The sequence below is a fragment of the Carassius gibelio genome, chromosome B1 (assembly GCF_023724105.1).
Source record: "Carassius gibelio isolate Cgi1373 ecotype wild population from Czech Republic chromosome B1, carGib1.2-hapl.c, whole genome shotgun sequence".
In the NCBI taxonomy this organism is placed as follows: Eukaryota; Metazoa; Chordata; class Actinopteri; order Cypriniformes; family Cyprinidae; genus Carassius; species Carassius gibelio.
The window spans coordinates 12409553-12429107 of record NC_068396.1 but is presented as its reverse complement, the minus strand read 5'-3'; the positions used below and the strand labels follow the sequence as shown (position 1 = coordinate 12429107).

At 35.4% G+C, this 19555-nt stretch overlaps 1 protein-coding gene across 1 annotated transcript in view; it reads left to right on the top strand.

The window, feature by feature from the left end:
• LOC127949172 (receptor-type tyrosine-protein phosphatase S) overlaps positions 1 to 19555 on the top strand; it is a 66629-nt gene that overhangs the window by 3932 nt on the left and 43142 nt on the right. The window contains exons 3-4 of the mRNA XM_052546157.1: positions 1379 to 1460; positions 5331 to 5370. The gene's annotated coding sequence lies outside the window, so the exon portion shown is untranslated. The remainder of the gene's footprint in view (positions 1 to 1378; positions 1461 to 5330; positions 5371 to 19555) is intronic.

Below are 19555 nucleotides of genomic sequence, written 5' to 3'. Positions count from 1 at the left end.
GCCTGATCTCTTGCATTTATATTCCTCATTTAAAAATAGGCCCAATCCAGATGTTTGCAAATGGTTCAGTATACAGTATGGCCAAAAACTCTACACTACACTGAGACTACAGTGTTATTTATTTGTTTATTTTTGCATGAAATTACATATTTTTGCATTATTTCTAATAATCACTGATTAAATGTAAACAAATTTGTACCAAAGTCCAGATGTTGTTTCTTCCATCAAAGCACATAAGATGCTCAGTGGAACATTCTCAAATGCTGGATAACAGGAATCATCAGGTTTTGCAGAAACTGTGGGAGATGATGTCAGCTTGAGTGGAAATATCAAATAGCAATTACATTTTCAAATGTACCTTTTATTCATTTAGAAAAAAATTCAGATGTTTGGGTCTCACCATACGTATGCACATACACTGAAAATACACACTGTTAAAAAGTTTGGGGTCAGTAATATTTTTAATGTTTAAAAAAATGTTTTTTTAAATAAATCTCTTCACCAAGGTTGCATTTATTTGATAAAAAATACAATGAAAACAGTAAAGAATACTGAAATATTACAACAGTTCAAAAAAGTTTTTCTGTTTTAATTTATTTTAAAATGTAATTTATTTTTGTGACCGTGAAGCAGCCATTACTCCAATCTTATGTGACACATGATCCTTCAGAAATTATTCTAATATAATGGTTTGTTGTTCAAAAAACATGTATTATTACTATAAAGTTGAAAACATTTGTGCTGCTTAAAAGAACAGCATTTAGTCCTATTTTAAATTTACATGTATGCATTTTGTATTCAGGCTACACATTTTTTTACCAGTATGTGTGTTCTCTGGGAATCAAACCCACAACCTTTTGCACTGCTAACGCAATGCTCTACCACCGAGCCACAGGAACACCAAGAAATATAGTTTTTCGGGTAACATTATCAAATTTCTTTAATATAAATGTTTTTAAATAAATTCAGTGGGTCCTTGTTGAATAAAAGTTTTAATTTCTTCAAAACAAATAAACAAACAAAAAGCTTACTGACCCAAACTTTCGAATGGTAGTGTATAGGTCTATATACTGTATACAATGAAGAATATATGACCGTTTTCTGTCATGCAGAGTCTATAATAGACAAAATTTCCATTTTACTCGAGTGACAAGCTCACAGTAAGACCCCCATATTCAGACAGATGTCTGTTGATCGCAGAGTTTTAGTGGGTGAATACCTGAGTCAGCTGTTTCCAGAGTAGACCGAAAAAATCATAAAACAGTCAAATCCCAACTAATGCTTTCAGAGAGTGTGTGGATGTTTGAGAGAGAAGGATTTAAAAGGGCTGTGTGTGTGTGTGTGTGTGTGTGTGTTTAATGAGTTTTTCATCTTTCAGGAGAGTCCTGTGGAGTCTGTCCTTCTTTCACCCAGCGAGAGACTGCTGAGTTTAGACTCAGTTTAAACTCATATTAGCACATGTAAGTTGTTTGCATTCACACACATTCACACACACACACCGGTTCTGTCCAAAACCCAATGAGGCTAGCTAACTAAGGCAGCATGCCAAGTCATAAATGACTGATTTGGAACACTTTACATCACAAAGAATAGGTCAGCAACAGCAGCTTCCAAAATACACAACCTATAATTGTTTTAGATATTTATAAAGTTAGCATGTTGCTAATCTATTAACAAATAAAATGCTACAATTTAAAAAAAAATAATAAAAAAATAAAGATTTTTTTCTAAAAACCTGCCTTGTTCAGTGTTGTGCCGATTGTCAGATAACGTTGCCTCAAATCAATGTATACAAAAATTGGGTGGAAGCCTGAAAGTGAAAGTGATTCACCTTATTGAATGTCAGTTTATCAGATATAGTCTGTATATACAGTAGCTATTAAGGGTTTGCGATGTATATCGTCTGCGATAATATCCTAATTGTTGTTTTAATGGTGTGCAATTTGACATTATCAAGTATTTAGCAAAAAACATTCAAAACACGCATACATTACGTGAAGTCTAGACTAGTGCGCAAGCACATTTAGAGAGTGTGTTCTTTTGCTGCATGATTCTATCTATTAAAATACATTTAGAATGATCACAAATTCAAGACATGATGGCAGAATATGTATACTGCCGTAAAAAGGCAAAGCACAGTAACTACACATCTGGTCTAAATTGAGTTAAGTCCTAAAATGTGCTTTGTGACATCTGTTCTGTCTTGTGACAAAGTCTCCTGGTTCAATTTTGTCCCATATCACAGAAACGAGTGTGTCAAAATTGCAGTAACTACAAACTAATATCAAGGCAAACCGCAGTAAGTGAAGTTACTGCATTCTGGCTTTGTTTTCCCATTAGACACCACAGATACTGCACGGTCTGCCTTTGTATCTCGTGGTAAATGATGGTTGAAATTGCGTTTAAATGCAAATATCCAAAGATGGGTAAGGTAGATAGCAAAATATTAACTCCTAGCAAGGCAAATGACAGCTTTATAGTCAGTTATCATTAACTAGCCATCCACTATCAAATTAAACAGCCTTCATATCCACTCTGACAACGTAATAATAATCTGATTTATAATATTTTTATTATTTTTTTTTTTTCTGAGAAAATTGTATGCACCTTTTATATACTTAACTGCAGATATTGATGTGGTACAGTACACATATTTTGAGCATCCCTTATTCTGTCCCTTATTTTCCTATAAAGAATTACAATTATCCCTTATTTTCCTTTATGGCATCCTTAGTTATAGGAAACGTTTAAATTGTGTGGATTTTAACTACTTGGTCTGTAATTAATTCTATTTAAATAAAATGAGCAAAACTCTTTGTGGTGAAAGGAGCATTGCGATAAGATAATCTTGAGGCTTACCTCATTTTTAACATTCACAACATGCAAACAGCAATAAAACATATTAAAGTTAATAAAAACAATCATCCTGTAGTAAGAAACACAAAAAGAAAGCTGGATAAACTAGTTTTTTTATCTGATTTAGTTTGTAGATACTGCACTTTGCTTTTGCAATAGTGTTTTAGTTGTATAAGGTCATGCAATATCTGCATTTTAGTGGTCAAAGGTCACATCAATGGTCATGGTTTTTGTCTATAAAAAAATTAAACCTAAAAAGGCTTTAAATGAATGCATTGCCACTGATTTACCCACAACATGTTTGACTGGCTGATGTAAAAATTGTAAAGCCATTTTTCTCAGTTTAGTGTTTGCATAGTTACTGCACTTTGCCTTTGTAGGGCAGTATACATTTATATCATTTTATATAGTTAATAATCAATTTCACACGGAGAGTGCGGTTTTTCTCCAAATATTATTACAAATGTGATGTTGATTTTTCGCAGCAGTTCAATAAACAAGAAGTTAATTAAGAGACTTACATTTTAGACACCATATTGTCTGTTTTTGCTCTATTTCGACAACAAATATTTGTTCCTAAATGAATCAACCATTTAAATTATTCGGTTCACTCGCAATGACTCACTTGCCCCCTGCTGGCGGTTTTGATTTCACATTCAAAATGTATTTTATTATTTAAATTATTTCAAATATAAGTATTCAATGTTTTATGGTTAATATACCTGTACCAAAACATTATTTATGCATTTGTAATTGCAGGGTTAAATGCAATCATGTCTTGCATTAAACTGTAAGTAAACTTAAAAGTAAATTTAAACTTATTGGAAAAGATTAATTTCTCTCAGTGTGAACTGACCACCACACAGAATATGAAGAAAATAAAATTTTTTTAGGAGTTAATTGTCCACGGCAGAGCTTAAGATACCAGTACAATAACACACTCACAAAATATCGTCTAATTATCGTTAGCGATTAAATCCCAAAAAATATTGTGATTTCTTTTTTTCTTTTTTTTTCAGTATCGCACACACCTATTTTTTGGCACTATCGAAACCCATACGGACATGTGATATATGACATCTTGCTCCTATATGAAGATATAATTATTGGTGTAGGGATAAAGATATTGTCATATCCTACTTATAAGGCTATATGTAATTGACATACGCACATTCTCTTGGCACATATAGCTGCTCATAACAAATCAACAAGTATGAATGTTCGTAACATATAAAAAATGGCTGGAGAAAATTCATCTTTGCCATCACATGAATAAATAAATAATATAAAAATAAAAAACAGTTTTTATGTTGTTATCACAGTACAATATTACTGTATTTTCAAGAAATAAATGCAACTTACAGGCAACATTTCTCTAACTTCATCCAGCAATTTGATGGAGTTTTCACTTAGATCTTTGCAATGCATTTTGGAGTCTTACGCTACATGCCCTACAATTCAGCCTAAATGAGGAATATCAAAAATAACACAGTCTCGCTGCTTACTTTGTGTAACAGCCATCGTAAGTATGAAGATGTCTTAAAATGTGGCCTCAGTAGGCAGCTCATTAGGATTTGGACCAGAGCCACTCTTAGATGCTTTAGACCACTTCCCTTTTAACATGTGCAATACAAATGCCTCTCTATATTCCCCAAACCCCTGTTTCCCTCTTCCTGTGTTCTCACACAGTTGGTCCTGAAGTAGCTTCTCTCTGACCAGCTGCTGTCAAGCCTCGCAGCAAATAACGTGCACATGAATACTGTATATGACCATAAAACCTCAGCGGATTTAGCGCGTTAAGAGTGCGTGTGTTTTATAGTGCATACACTGCTGCATTATTGAGAGCTACTCACAGATGCATCCAACTCTTTCTGACGCTGAAGATGTAATTCACTAAAAATACATACTTACCTCATCTCTCACTCTCTGTCTCTCCCTCTTCCTCTGTTGGTTTTTCTCTCACTCTTTCTGTCTCTCTCTCTTCCTCTCTATTGGTTTTTTTCTTCTTTCACTCCTTGATTCATTCCTCATGTCTGTCTTGCTTGTGTGTGTGTGTGTGTTTGCGTTTGTCTGCTTTAATGTGTTAAACTGGAGCTGCATTAGATGCATTAAATCGTTTTTCCCCTCTCCTCTCTCAGTCGCTCAATAACTATCCCTTTCTTTTTCTCACTCTCCTTTCTCTCCATCTCTTTATTAGAGGTGGTACTTATGAATGTGGTAGTGCATTAAAGTGATAGATGAAGATAGTATATTCCACATAGATCATCTATAAATAGAAGGTGCAAATAAACCACTATAGAAAGCAGACACACAGCAGGGGCTGTCCTCCTCTGTTTGGCAAAACTTTTTCTGTTGATTTGAAGGCATTATCACATGCTGTGAGACTGCTGCTGCCCTCCTCTGGAGGCTGATGTTTTAACATTGTAAAACCTGAAAGATGTGAAAATACTTTACTTCTTTTTGTGTCATACCAGCTTCCATAACTCTGACCAGCAGCATGTGGGACATCAAAAGGTAAGAACACCTTCATGCTTTTATTAAGTGCACCTTTATATCCTCAAGCTCAATCCAACATCAGTTAATCCATTCCTGGTTCATAGATTGTTGTTCTGTGTTTTCTTATAAAGAAAATCATATGTATTATGTATTCAACCATGCCTGCCTCAGCCAGTTTTGTGCTTGATTTAATGGAAGGAAGTGGAACAGTTCTGCCATGTTCTTTCTAAAGATGAACTTGACTGGCTAGATAATTTTTGTCCCCAGGAGTAGCCCAAAATAGAAATGGCCAGATAATTCAGTTAAAGGCACCCGAATATTCTGGAGGAGCCAGACAAAACAACAAAATGGAGATTGGTTGCAGAGATTTAACTTAGCGAGTGTGATATTGCTTTTACACAACGGATCAATAAATAGGAAATTAATATCGAGTGACTCACTTTCAGACAAAATTTGGCCAGTAAGCTGGTAGATTCTTTTCTCTGCTCATGGAAATATTCCCAATAGAATCCAAGGTGTGGGAGTGGGTTGACAGCAATTTCCCCTCTCCACTCCGAGTTTTGTAATCACTCTGCTTCAGCTTCACCTCAGATCTTTACATTCTTGCTCTACGCTCACTTGTGTGAGAGGGTTTTAGAGTGGTCTTTGAGCCAAAGAAAACACAAATAACTTTCCCAGACATTTAAAAGTGCTGGTTATATGTCTCTCTTGTTTACTAAACACACACACACACACACACACACGCGTTTGTTTCTGTGAAATGTGGGGAATTTCCATAGACATCTATTACTTTTATAGTCACCAAACAATATTTTCTATCCCCTAACCCTAAACCTACCCTTTACAGAAAATCTGTTGGCATTGTTAAACTTCCAGATAAACATCATTTACAGGCTGGACCCCACAATGTAAAAAAAAAAAAAAAAAAAAAAAAAAAAATTCAAGTTTTAGTATCCTGTTATATACTGTAGTACAAAAACTCAATTCATGAGCAATAGAAACTTTGTTCAAAATGAGAATTAACAAATTCTGTGGCCAGTTGCATAAAATGTTTAGAGTCTTACAAGTAGCTAAGTCATGTATTCTTTTTCTTTAAGACTGCATGATAACTTCTTCAATTCAGTTACATAAAATATAGTTTAGTCCAATTTATATATATATATATATATATATATATATATATATATATATATATATATATATATATACATATACATATACATATACATATACATATACATATTAGTTCTGTCAAACTATTAATCATGATTAAACACATCCAAAATAAAAGTTTTTGTTCACAAATTTGTGCCTAATGTTAAATATACACAATATATACAAAAACTACTGTATATCTTTGATTGACAGAAAATATGAGAAACCACATAAATGTAATCACTCAATCATAGAGAAAGTGGGAGCATGTGTGTGGGTTTTCAGATGTGTAACAGAGTGAATATAATAAAAATATCCGATTATGGTCACTTCAGTTGCACATAAGAATAGATTAAGCTCACACATAGATGAACTGTGACTAACAGCCCTTTGTGTGTATTTGTAAATGTGGGTTCTTTTTGCAAATCTGTTGAATTATTTGTTTTTTATTTAAAATAAATGTAGATGGGTTCATGTAAAGTATTCGGAAGTCAGCTGGAGTTCATCAGTATGTGAGAAAGTCTCTTACATTGCAATGAATTTGGCTGACAAAAAAAAAGGAAAATAGACCCATAATGCCCTCTATGTGTGTATGTGTGTGCACAAGTTTGTGTGCATTAGAGAGAGATAGAAAGGATGAATATATGGGGGATGGGACGGGTTTGGTGGTTTTTTTTCTATTTCTTTTTCACGTGCTCACACTAACACAAGAAATCAGATTAGTGTGAGGATTACAGAGCACCAACCTTTTTAGAGAAAACACACGCACATAAATCGTATGAGCTTCTAAACAGTGATGAAGAACACTGAGTAATCTTTAATCAACAGTTCACCGAAGGATACACACCACAGATGATAGCAGTTTCTCTTACTCCTTTTTCTCTTTCATTTTCAAAGGCCAGCTCAAGATTAACTAAATGTCAGCACTGATGTTGTGTTTGTGTGTGAGTGCATGTGTCTCGCTGTGTGTTAATTTGGTGCAAAATGTCGAGTGTCTCCTGCTCTTATGCTGACATTCTGATTGAGAGCATTGAATACCTCTATATATCCTGTTTTTTGGGGGGGTATGATGCATTATACATACAACCTTACATGTGTACATGGTAGATTAATGATGTTTCCAGAAATAGCTCTTCTTTATGTGTGTGCGAGTGTTTGTATGCAAGGGCTGCCGGGTCTGTGGTTACCTGAGCACTTTCTGCAACTAAAGCAAATTAATGCCCTCATTTACATATCACTGTGGGAACTGGGGTACTGATGATGCATACATCTTTGTGACTGTGAACGTGTGTGTATGTATTTGTGTGTGTGTGTGTGTGACAGAGAGAGAGAGAGAGAGAGAGAGAGAGAGAGTGAGCATGAGAGGGAAACAAATTTCATTCTGCATTTATTTTGTGTTTTGTTCAAATTCGGCTCACTAGAAAAACTGGCACCTTAATTTGCATATAATTGAATTCTGCTGCAGTAAACAGTTAATTAAAACAGTTCATCATAAGTTTCCCTATATTTCTTGCTTCCTCTTTAGACTGCATAATATAACTATAACTATAAGGAATAAATGAATGAAACATCTTAGGATGAAGATGTTTTTTATTGTGCATGGTACAACATGGACAATAAAACTATATGTAATTTGAAAAAAACTATTAAACATATTTGCTATACATCTTGCATAAGCAAGCCATTTGTAGGTTATAATAAAACCTTCTACTGCTTGTTTAAAGGGGTCATATGATGCGATTTCAATTTTTCCTTTCTCTTTGGAGTGTTACAAGCTCTTGGTGCATAACAAAGATCCGTAAAGATGCAAAGACTAAAGTCTCAAATTCAAAGAGATATTCTTTATCAAAGTTAAGACTCTGCCACGCCCCCTACAGCGGCTCATTCAAACACGCCCCCACATGTCTACATCACTATGTGGAAATATCTGAAAAGAAAGAAGTTGTGGTTTCAGTAACTGCAGTTAGTGTTGAAGCAGCCATGTCAGAGAGATGCAGTGTGTATCTAGGCGAAAGCAAAAGCACTTTATTTGGCCTTCCGAAACTACATGCATTTAGGAATCTTTAAGATTACCTACAGAACAGAAACGCATTTTATAGATGACTGTTTCGTGAACCTAGGAGAGGAGGTCATTCTGACTTTGCAACGACAATCTGGCGCTTCTGAATCAGCTACTGTAAGTTTTGTTATTAGTGTAAGTATTTGCTATTGTGAATGTTTAAATGCAGAGTTTGCGTGTGTATTTAAAAAAATAATGTTTTTTTTTTTTTTACATTAAAGCATCAACATATTCTGTTACACCAAATAATGATCTTTAAAAAACATTCTGCATTCTGTGCATTTTTGCCATTTCCATACATTCGCCAGTTCCATGTAATGATGCTTATGGTATGATATAATGATATACATACACACACAGTGATAGATAGAATGATGCAATTAAAAATAGATGGAATATAGAATAACATGAAGAAACAGAACAAACTGAGACAGACTCAATCCAGAAGAACTGTGGCAATGTTACTTTTACAGTACTATAAAAAGTTTTAGTCACTTGGGTAAAAATAATGTAAAATGAGGATGCTATCAAAAATGATGTCATAAATAGATTTTCTTTATCAATTAACTTCTATATTTGGTCTGACCATCCTTTGCTTTTGCCCTAGGTGCACTTACACATAGTTTTTCAGGTAGCTTTGCAGTTAGATCTCTTGAAGCATCTTGGCTGTATGTCACGTCACTTCACTTCACACTTTAAACATACAGGCTTAAAAAAAAGTCACCTACATGTTGGATGGCCTAAGGGACAGTAAATTAACAGAACATTTTCATTTGTGGGCAAACTATCCCCCTAAAGCTCTAGTTGACAAACATTACATCTGTAAAACAACTGCAAAATTCAGTTTAAACTTTGTTTAATAAACTAAAAAAATGTAACTATATGTTAGCAAACAAACATTTACAAATATTACTACTGTTCACAATTACAAAAACTAATCAAGTGTTATAGTAGCCTATATAAAATCAAGTCAAGTGACAAGTCATCTATATTGAAATGGCACTTTACAATACCGATTGTGTCGAAGCAACTTTCCACAGTCAAACAGGAAAATAGTTTGTCAATAATGCAAGAGGACAATAAGTCATTTTTCCAACTAAATTCAGTTAATTGATGATTGAGTGAAATCATCATCCAGTTCAGCTCTCATTGTTCAGTTCAGTTCAGCATTGCAAATAGTGTAATCAGTCAAGCATCCCCAAATAAGCAAGGCAAGCCAAAGGCGACAGAGGCAAGGACCCAAAACTCTATCGGTGACAGTAATGGAGAAAATATCCTTTAGACTAGAGAATCCAGGTTCAGTCTGGGGCCAGTTCTCCTCTGGCCAGACCAAACCAGCATAGCGTGGTTTAATTCCAGGCTGCAACACAGGTTAGATAATAGATTGAGCAGAGGACTCATCTGTTTCTCTTCTTTTCCCAGTTCATTTTCCTCTGACATATAATTCATACAATGCTTATTCGATGTTTTTGCATATCTATTGAACGTCTGTGTACTGTATATAGAAGTTTTAATTAAAACGTTGACACCTTTTTAATATACATATTTTGATAAATTCAGTCTAAGTACACATATGTATTTAATGCTACTTACCTGACTCGTGAACTTGACACACTTAACTTAAATATCCACTTTTCTTCGAACATAGAACACTTTTAAATATCCACAGAGACGCGGCTGAGTAACAGCGCACTGAATAGTTGTTACTCGCGCGTCGTTGTGCTTAAATACGCAAAAAACGGTTTACTATTCAAATTGGATAGGTGTATTTTTCTATTAAAGCGCAAGAATACGCGCTTAATTAAATGAAATAAAAAAATCGAAAGTCGTAATTTAGGGCTCCCGATAGCTTCACTGGGCCCATATGCCTGTCATATTTATTCTGCATCCCGCTAACATGCCCTGGGTTTACTCAAGTCTCCCTATCAACATTATTAGCTGACATTCAATCATGATTATATATCACATATTAGCGAATATTATCATATCATTTTGTACAGTGCGTTTTGAAACAGTCATGGTCTCTCAGAACTACAAGAGAGAAAAAAACATTCAGGATGTTAAAGATATAGGGACCTTGTGTCATTATACAATCTGTCAAATTTGCCTGGCCCAGTTTCTAGACGTTTGCCTTAAGTCTCTCCGATGTGCAAATGCAGTTTCTTCAAATTATTTATTTTCCCTGAACCGGAGATTCATTCCGGGGCACCTGACGTCACTCCGCCGCCGCTCTGTCCTGTATGGCAAGCCAAATGCCTCGAGCCCGTCCCCTTATATTCCGCTGCGCGTGAGTGTGTGCGCGAGCGAGCGCTTCTGTATGCTCGCGCGCTCGGATGCACACACAGCATCAGCATCATCAAAAAGAGAGACCTGCGAGCCCTTTACTAGCGCTGGAAACACGCAGCGCTTCTGCTGCTGTTGTGTTTTTTATAGTTCAGCCGAGCACCGGTGAATCTCACAAGAGAGCGGACGGGCTTCTGGATTATACATCTGGTGCTTCTAGATGAATGCACAGGCGGTACCGAGCCGGTGAGACCCGAATGAAGACCTGAACCTGACAGCGATGTTGATCAGGTAGGCGAGGAGTGAAAGCTCACCCGCTCCCCGGTTATTATGGAGGAAATGACTAAATAATTTCATTGTAATGTTCAGTCATCCACTCGAGCTACAACTGCATGTGAATCGATGGGAAATCCTTTATTGTAAATTAGGCAGGCTAATACAGAAGACTACATTGCATGCATGCACATTCTACTTTTTGGCTGCTGTTTTGCTAGCATATTAACATAATGTGTTTTTGATAAGCAGTATTACATCATGTTACATGTTCATAATATTTCCTTTTGTCATAGTCTTATATATATATATATATATATATATATATATATATATATATATATATATATATATATATATATATATATATATATATTTATATAAAAAGTTGTTTGGGATAATTTAGGCATTTGCTTTATTGTCTTAAATGACATGGATTTTTGTTGTGGTTTCCCCACTACTGCCTTTTAGATCATTCAGTGCTGTATGGGGAACCCAGTGCTCGGGGGCATTATGCTGAGCTTAAAGTATTACTGTTTATGACAGAATGTTCTCCACGGATCATTAAAAGCATATTCTTAATGGACCAATAAACTGAATGACTCTACATTTGAACAAAGTTCGCATGGAAGGGGATTATGTGTGATGACTTTTGCTATACCTCCTAATGCTCTTAGTGTGTGTGATAGACAGAAAGGGGAGGGAGGGAACGAGCAAGGGATATTATGATGTTAGGGTATTAAGGTTTGCTTATACAAGAGAACAAATTTGGAGGAAAGGAACGGAGTGTGGAGCCGAGTTTGGCGGTTGGTCTGGGTGAGGTGTAAGTGTTTGACCCCGAATGGCCAGAGCTGTGAGAAAATGACAGATGGACGAAGTAAGAGAGAGTGATTTTCTGAGTTGTGAATAATTTATTTCTTTTCCATACCTGCAGACTAAAGGCTGCTTGGAGCACACTTGAAAACTTGCACTATTTGAAAAGCAGGTTGCTTCAGCTTCAGTGCCATATGGTTTATATTAATAATGTACACGTCACAGAGGCACAGTCCTTGTGCTTATTGCACAGACGTGCGTCTCTGATACCATTTATAGGTGTGGGTCTTAAGTGCTTCTGCTAGTGAATGTTGTGCTTATGACACTGAGCTGAAAGCTAGCAGTAAAATCTCTTCCTGAAACTGGAGAAGAGTTTAATAGCACTGATGTGCTCAGTGCTTAAAGCTTGATCAGCTCAAGTGTTCTGCATGTGCATTACTGTCAAAACCATATGGTTTAAGGGGTCTTTTTGGAAATGATTTCTAGCCTTCTTAAGAAGAACGTGTACACAATAGCCATTATATAGCGGTGTAGATAGTCTGATGGACTGGGGCAAGTATGATTGTGTTTCAAGTCAGTTCATGGAATACTGTATGCATTAGTTATGTTTACATGAGCTTAAAACTAATGTTGAGCGAATAGGAATGCAAAAGAGTGAGATGTTGTCAAATGTGATGCATGTCTTTATTTGAATACAGCTAGACGAATCAAAATAAAATGGAACAAAACTTCTGAATAGTTTTTGTACTTGACACAGTTACAAAAATTTTACGCTCATGGTGGTAGATGCTAAAAAACAACGCCTGTTTGATGCATGACCAAAGTAGACCAAAAGTTAAAAAGTACAGCATGGGAGAAGAATCTATCTCTCTGTCTATTATATAATACAAATATATATCATATATACAGATTACAGAAATCTAAATGTTTTATGTAGCATTATAGCATTACTTTTTTATTTCACTCAAGGGCACAAATGTGTTGCTTATTGAGAGAAAAAAATCGGTTTTATTATGTACTGCTTTGGCTATCCCTGTATTATGTAGTATTTTCACATGGAGAGCACAAACAACTCACTGCAAGATGAACATGTGACAACATTGGTGTTGCTTACAGTTAAGTGGAAGCATTGCTCTCTGGAATCTCTATTATGTGTATTTTTAATGGCTGCTAAGCTGACAACCAATTTCCTACATAGCTGTGTTAGTTTCACAGTTCTTTTATCTATTTTCTTTTCTAATGTACAGTAGGATAATGTGTATATACTGTAGGTGGTCATTATTGCAAAGTGAACCTCAACAGGGTGATCAGAATATAGGGTTTTGCAGTAATGATTGGCTGACTGTACATTATTCCTTACTTGTATTATTATTATTATTATTATTATTGGAGTATTAGTTCATCTGTTTGGAAGGCTAGTTTCAAACAATCCTTTTCTGTAACACTATTGTCACCAATTAGCATTGCAAAAATAATGACTGTACTGATTGAGGTTTCCCAAACTGTTCTCTGCGTCTTCCATTGTTTAAACCTGCCCTAGATTTATGCCATTGGCTGAGCCATTGTTGCTATGTTGGGCTTCTGGGGAAGTAAACAGAGCAATGTTTTGAAAGTGCCACATTGTAAATTAATCTACAAATAGCTCCTAGTTGTCTCTGTACATTAAGCTGATATGAGAGTAAGTACATTAACAGTGAAACATTTACACCCTTTACCTTTAAAAGGTCAATAAAGCATGCAAGGTTCTGTGAACTCGTAGAGAACTTGTTTGCAAGCAGATTCAGACTTAATTTAATAGGATGGGTCCTATAAGATAAACATCAAAGAATTGTGATCAAGGAGATTTTCTAGTGATGTACAATTCATGAACTAGGCCTAGTGGTTCAGATCTCTTTTTAAAAGCATTTTTGCCTCTTTATTGGACAGCAGAGTCAAATGTGAGGAGAAGAGGAGCAAACAAGAAACAACTAGTGTTACTCACAGTATGGCTTCTAATGTGGTAGTCAATACAAGTTTTTCTGAACTTGAAGTTGTTTTAATAAAACAGTGCAACTGATTCAGTCTCAAATCACAATGGCTCGGTCTAAATCACTTATGTGTTAATGCTAAGTCAATTCAGCAGCTCTCAGTTCTTTCAGACTGGTTGTTTCATGTATCAGTTGGATTCAGCAATTTGTTTACGTCATCCAAAATTTTCCCTGAAGCCCCTGGGGGCATTTTAACAAGACATAAGTAAAAGCGTATGAGGTAATAAAATATCACTGCTGTATTTTGGATTAAGTTAGATCATTACATATCATAATGACTGTAATTTCATGTACTGCAATTCAGTTACTGTCTAATTGTTACTGTCTTCATGCCACATAAAGGAACACGCTGTTGCTTACAGCACTGTTCCTGTTGAATTGAGATGTTTGATTCAGTACAGGCCCTTGCTGTTTGGAATAATTTGTTTACAAACTATTTCATTGCTAGTTTATCTGCCAGCTTTATGAAGATAGAAAGTACTGTTGTGATATGCCGTGCATACCATGGTCCAGTTTTTTAAATGCAGCCAAAAATACAGATGCATGAGGGAAAAAAGAATGGTTCTCAGTTGATAGTGACCAGACAATTTAAAAAAGGCTTGTTATAATGATTATGGTTTGTTTTAGCTTGGTGCGACAAATCCCATTTGTAGGATATAAAATATTAAATTATGGTAATCCATGTATACAAGCGGTTTGTCTTCTGAAGTGTTTCTATTTAAGAAGCAACTATTCTGAGAATATGTATTTAGGGGTTATTCAGATCCATTTTTTAAAATCTTTTTTTCCATTTTTAAATAATTTATAGCAAAATGGTTATACAATACCAAATAAATAACAAACACATATTTACATGGTTATACAATAACAAACAAATATTTGAAGCCCAATCACCAAGGAGTGTAACTGACGGGTTTTTGTGCCCTGAAGACAGAATCAAATTACCCATAAACACCTGAAAGAAGAGCTACAATATAATCACTGTATAATATTACAGAAAATATTTGTTTATTCCATAAAAATGGAAACTGACATTTTGAAATAAGCAGGCATGTATTTGTGTTTATTTATTATGAAAACGATATTGCAATATTATTTATTTAGTATAATACAGATAGCTGCAATATTGTTCTTTACTGGTTTCAAGTGTGGCATTTATATCTTAGTTTTATTTCATAATAATCTGAATCTCATTATTATTGTCAATAATCACAATGCATGGCATTTATTATTATTTTATATTCCTATTGTTCATAATGAATTGGAAATGAACAATTACAAAAATTGAATCATAGAATTGGAAATATATATTTTGTAAATTTTGAAGTGGTTGCTTTAAGAGGTGAAGATCTTTAAATAAAAAAATCTGTGTACTATTATTATTATTATTTGTGTATTATAACTAACTTTCTAATAATATTTATGAAATAGTACTTTAATCAAATAGTATTTTTCATATTTTAATATACAGTATATTGCAAGAAAAATGAAATATCGTAATGTCAGTTTTTTAATGCAGCCCTATTAGATATCTTTTTTTATTAATGTATTTTCAGGGTGTCCACGGGGTCTTAAAAACTAGCGCTCGCAGTCGCAGTTCACTTTCGATTTCGCGAATGGCATGCGCACTGTGTGAAGGGAGCACATCTGTATTTGTCAATGAGCTCTGTATTTGTTGAGGAGCAAATCCTCCAACATCCTCCAACAGTTCTGCAGCCCGTGTTGTGTGCAGGGTTGTTGTTGTTTTTTCCACAAAATTTGTCTGCTTTTAAACTGTTGACATCGGTTGATTTTCTCCAGTGGGTTAAAGGTTTGAAATATTGCATAATTACATTTGGTTGAAGTGCTTGCACTGAAACATTTTGCATTCTGCCTGTAATAAAACTGTGCTTAATATGAAGCATTTGAGCTGTGTTTATGATAAATGTGCATAACAGTGACCGTTAAATGTGTATTTTAGGGATGAAAATCACATTTTTATATTTGGGACATGGTTATTGTGCTACTTTGGGCTGTTTTTAACTGGCATGGGCTTGGGATGCACAATTAAAAATGTAAAAGTTGTGATCATTATTTCACCTTCCATGATCATTTAGACACGATCAGGTGCAGTATTACTGACACTCTTGTCAAGTCTGCATCAAATCAAGCAATACATAATCACAGTTAAACTGTCTGATCAGTCAGATGTTTGTCACGAGAAGAGTTCTGCAGAACAGTTATGGTTTGCAAACATTTCTAAGAGTTGATGTTTCAAATACTGTATGAACTCATTGCCCTGTTATCACATAGTGCTTTATTTTCCCTCTTCAATAGGTTTTGTCAGTTGTTTTGTTTATTGGTCTAAATCTTGTTTATTGGGTTGCATTGGTTAGTCAATCAGTTAATTATCTTGTGCTTCGTTCCCCCCTTCTGAATTATGTTGTATTGATAAGGAGTTATCACAAAGTCTGTTTAGCTGTGCTATCTTACAGTCAATATATAGTAAAAAGTTAAAATGTTGCTGATGTAACTTAAATTGTCTTAAAAAGGTCTTAAATGTAGCTCCATGATTCCTCTATTTACTCTGTTTAAGACCTACACTGGGTCTGTAAGTGAATTGTAAGAATTGCATTATTTAGGTTGCCCAAAATATCCAGACAAGCTGTTCTTTTTGTTTGTTTATTTTGTCGAACAAATCAATATTTCTTTTCTTTCTCTGGAGGAAGTGAAACATCTAAGGTCTTTAAATGTTGCAAAGAAGTACCACATTGAAACAGATTGAAGATTGGAATACGCAGAGGACCCGTGTGATCGTGTCACGCAGGGTGTTCCATATGCAGAAGCTTCAGGTCACTTTTGGCCAGGGTGAGACAGATGTGTGTACCTGTTAACTGTCACAGCTGCTCCATGTCAGAGGAGCTCTAATTGGAGTTCTGCGTTGTCAAGGCAATGAGTGCCCGCCAGCGAGACTGTCCCACATCTACATGTCATTTTGTCCTCATCTGTCTCTTGCCCTGACAGCTGCATCTGTTGTACAGAGACTTAATGAAGGGTTTTGTAGAGTTTGTGTTTGTAACACACTAACACGTTCTTGTGTTGAGTTACAGCGGCCATATGGCCAAAGAATTGTCTTTCCTTGCTGTTATATGTTTGAGTGCTCATGTGATGGGATGCATATTAGAGATGACAAGCTGTTTGTAAATGAGAAAACTCAGTTCCTAATACCTGTAGGTGTACTCTCTTCTCAGTTAGTCATTACATCCGATTCAGTGTGCGTTTTTGTGTGTTTGTGAACCAACCTCTGGGAAACACACACAGCATTTTTCCTCCCCAATACTGCAAATCGCCTTATGTAACCACCGCTATTCCCAAACAGATTTACTTATAAGATCTGCAGGGGTCTTTAATATTTTTCAGGCGAAGGACCCCCTGATGGATAACAGACCTCCTGTTACATTTGAAGCCTGCATTACAATAACATGCATATTGTATCAAATTAATACACTTATACACTTTTCTATGGTGCTTACATTGCAAAGCCATTAAAATGATCATTAACGAGTCATATATAGGTTGCATTTTAATTTTACTTGAATGTGGGAGGAATAATGAAACATTTAGCTGAGCTTCAGTTTCTTAACTTTAGCTTTGATTGATGTTTGTTTACTATTTTTTTTTTTCGCATAAAATGACTGCAGTACTGTCACAAACCTCCTGTTGAAGACCCCTGCTGTACAGCGTTAATAGTACAACAGTTATATTAATGGCATTGCAGGTCCATCTATAGTTAATAAGCTGCATTATAAATTGCTGTTCATGTCCATGGACTCTTAGAGCACAAATTGATTTAATAGTTAAAACTGACATGGTTCAGCAAAATAAGAGTACATCGCTCAGTCAGGATTTGAGAGGGAGTTTAGTGGCTCGGCTGTTGAGCTTTTATTGTAGTCATTTTAAAGCCTACGCAATTTTGGATCCTCTTTTCACTTGAAATACAGGGGATGTTGTTTAAAATAACTGTTTTGTAGACGTTAAAGGGATAGTTTATCCAAGTTCTCTTGTCAATTCGAATTTATATAAGTCTCTTTTTTTTGTGGAGAGCAGAGGGTGAATTTTTATTTATTTATTTATTTATTTTATTCATTCACATCATGGCTAAATATCACCTAACTGCAGGCTAATTGTGTCCATGCATGTTAACGTGATTGGTGCCTTAGTAATAAATATCAATTATTTGACTCGTTGCATCTGTGAATAAGTAATTAAGATGCAGATTTGTTTAGTCAGCAGCTATGTTTCACTATTCCACAAATATCACACATAGACACACACTTGCTGTCGGCTTTCTTTCATAGTCTTTTATGTTCCTCTCTCTCTCACTCTGTCTCTCTCATGTGCACACAGACATAGCCACAAAGCTTAGCTATCGACTTTTGGCACAAATGGAGTTGAAGCAGGAAATATCAGGTTATCATCATGATGTCTGTTCTTTCCAGATTAGACAGGGTAGCGTATGGCTCTAACACAGGAGAGAGGAAAATAATCCACACACACACACAAACAATCCACATTGTCTGCACAGTCCAAATCGAAAATCAAGGATTTAGATTCTAATTTAAATCTGTAAACAAACAAATAAGTGTAGTTTTAAACAAAAACATGTTTAATTATGAAATTTAAAAAAAAAAAAATTTAAGATTCTGCAATGTTGTGACAATGTTAAGGCCCTTGTGCTAAAGGTCAATTTTTCTTGCTTCCACTCAAGCAGAAGATGCTCTTTCAAATCATGCTGGACAGCATGGATCATTAGACTTAAGTTTAGTCCAGCTTGAGTGCATGCCTTCAAAAAACACAAAATAAATAAAAAATAAATAATACCAAATATTCTGATTTTAAATGTTCAGTAGCACAAGTCAAAAACATATTTTTGGTGCTTTATGCATTTATTTGTTACTCTTTTTATTTTTTATTTTATGTTAAATTGATGTAACTTTCTTAAAAATACGAGCATTTTCCCAATGTCTTCTTAGATGTGATGTATATTTGGTGGATATACTCAGTGTATTTGTGTTGTTTGTGTATCCCTTGCGTGCATCTATGTATTTTCATGATAATAATGTGTATTAGGGATTGTGTTAAGCTGCTGTGGAGTGTTTTCCAAATGAGGCAGATGGTGTGTGTGTGTGTGTGTGTGTGTGTGTGTGTATGTGTGGCTTTAGAGGTTTGAAGGGCTTCAGTTTTACATGAGTCAGAGATCAGATTGACCCATTTCCTCCACAGCAGAATCCTGACATGTGGAAACACACATACATTTGGGGTTTGTGTGTGTCACCGTTCCCCTCCTTCACTCCCCGTTTCCTACATCATCATGATTCCCTGCAGGAAGTGACATGTGTGGTCTTTTCTCTCTCAGCCCTGTAAAAGTGAAGGAAGCCTCAGAGTGCAGCAGAGGAATTAAATATGGATAGGAGACGGGGGAGGCAGCACGGATGAGGGGGTCTGCAACCACTCTCTCTCCTAATGATGTGATGTGATGTGACAAGCGCGGTGCTCGTGGGGGCAGAGTTACCATAGCGATTCCCAACACGCCCCCCATCTGTGGCAATCTCCC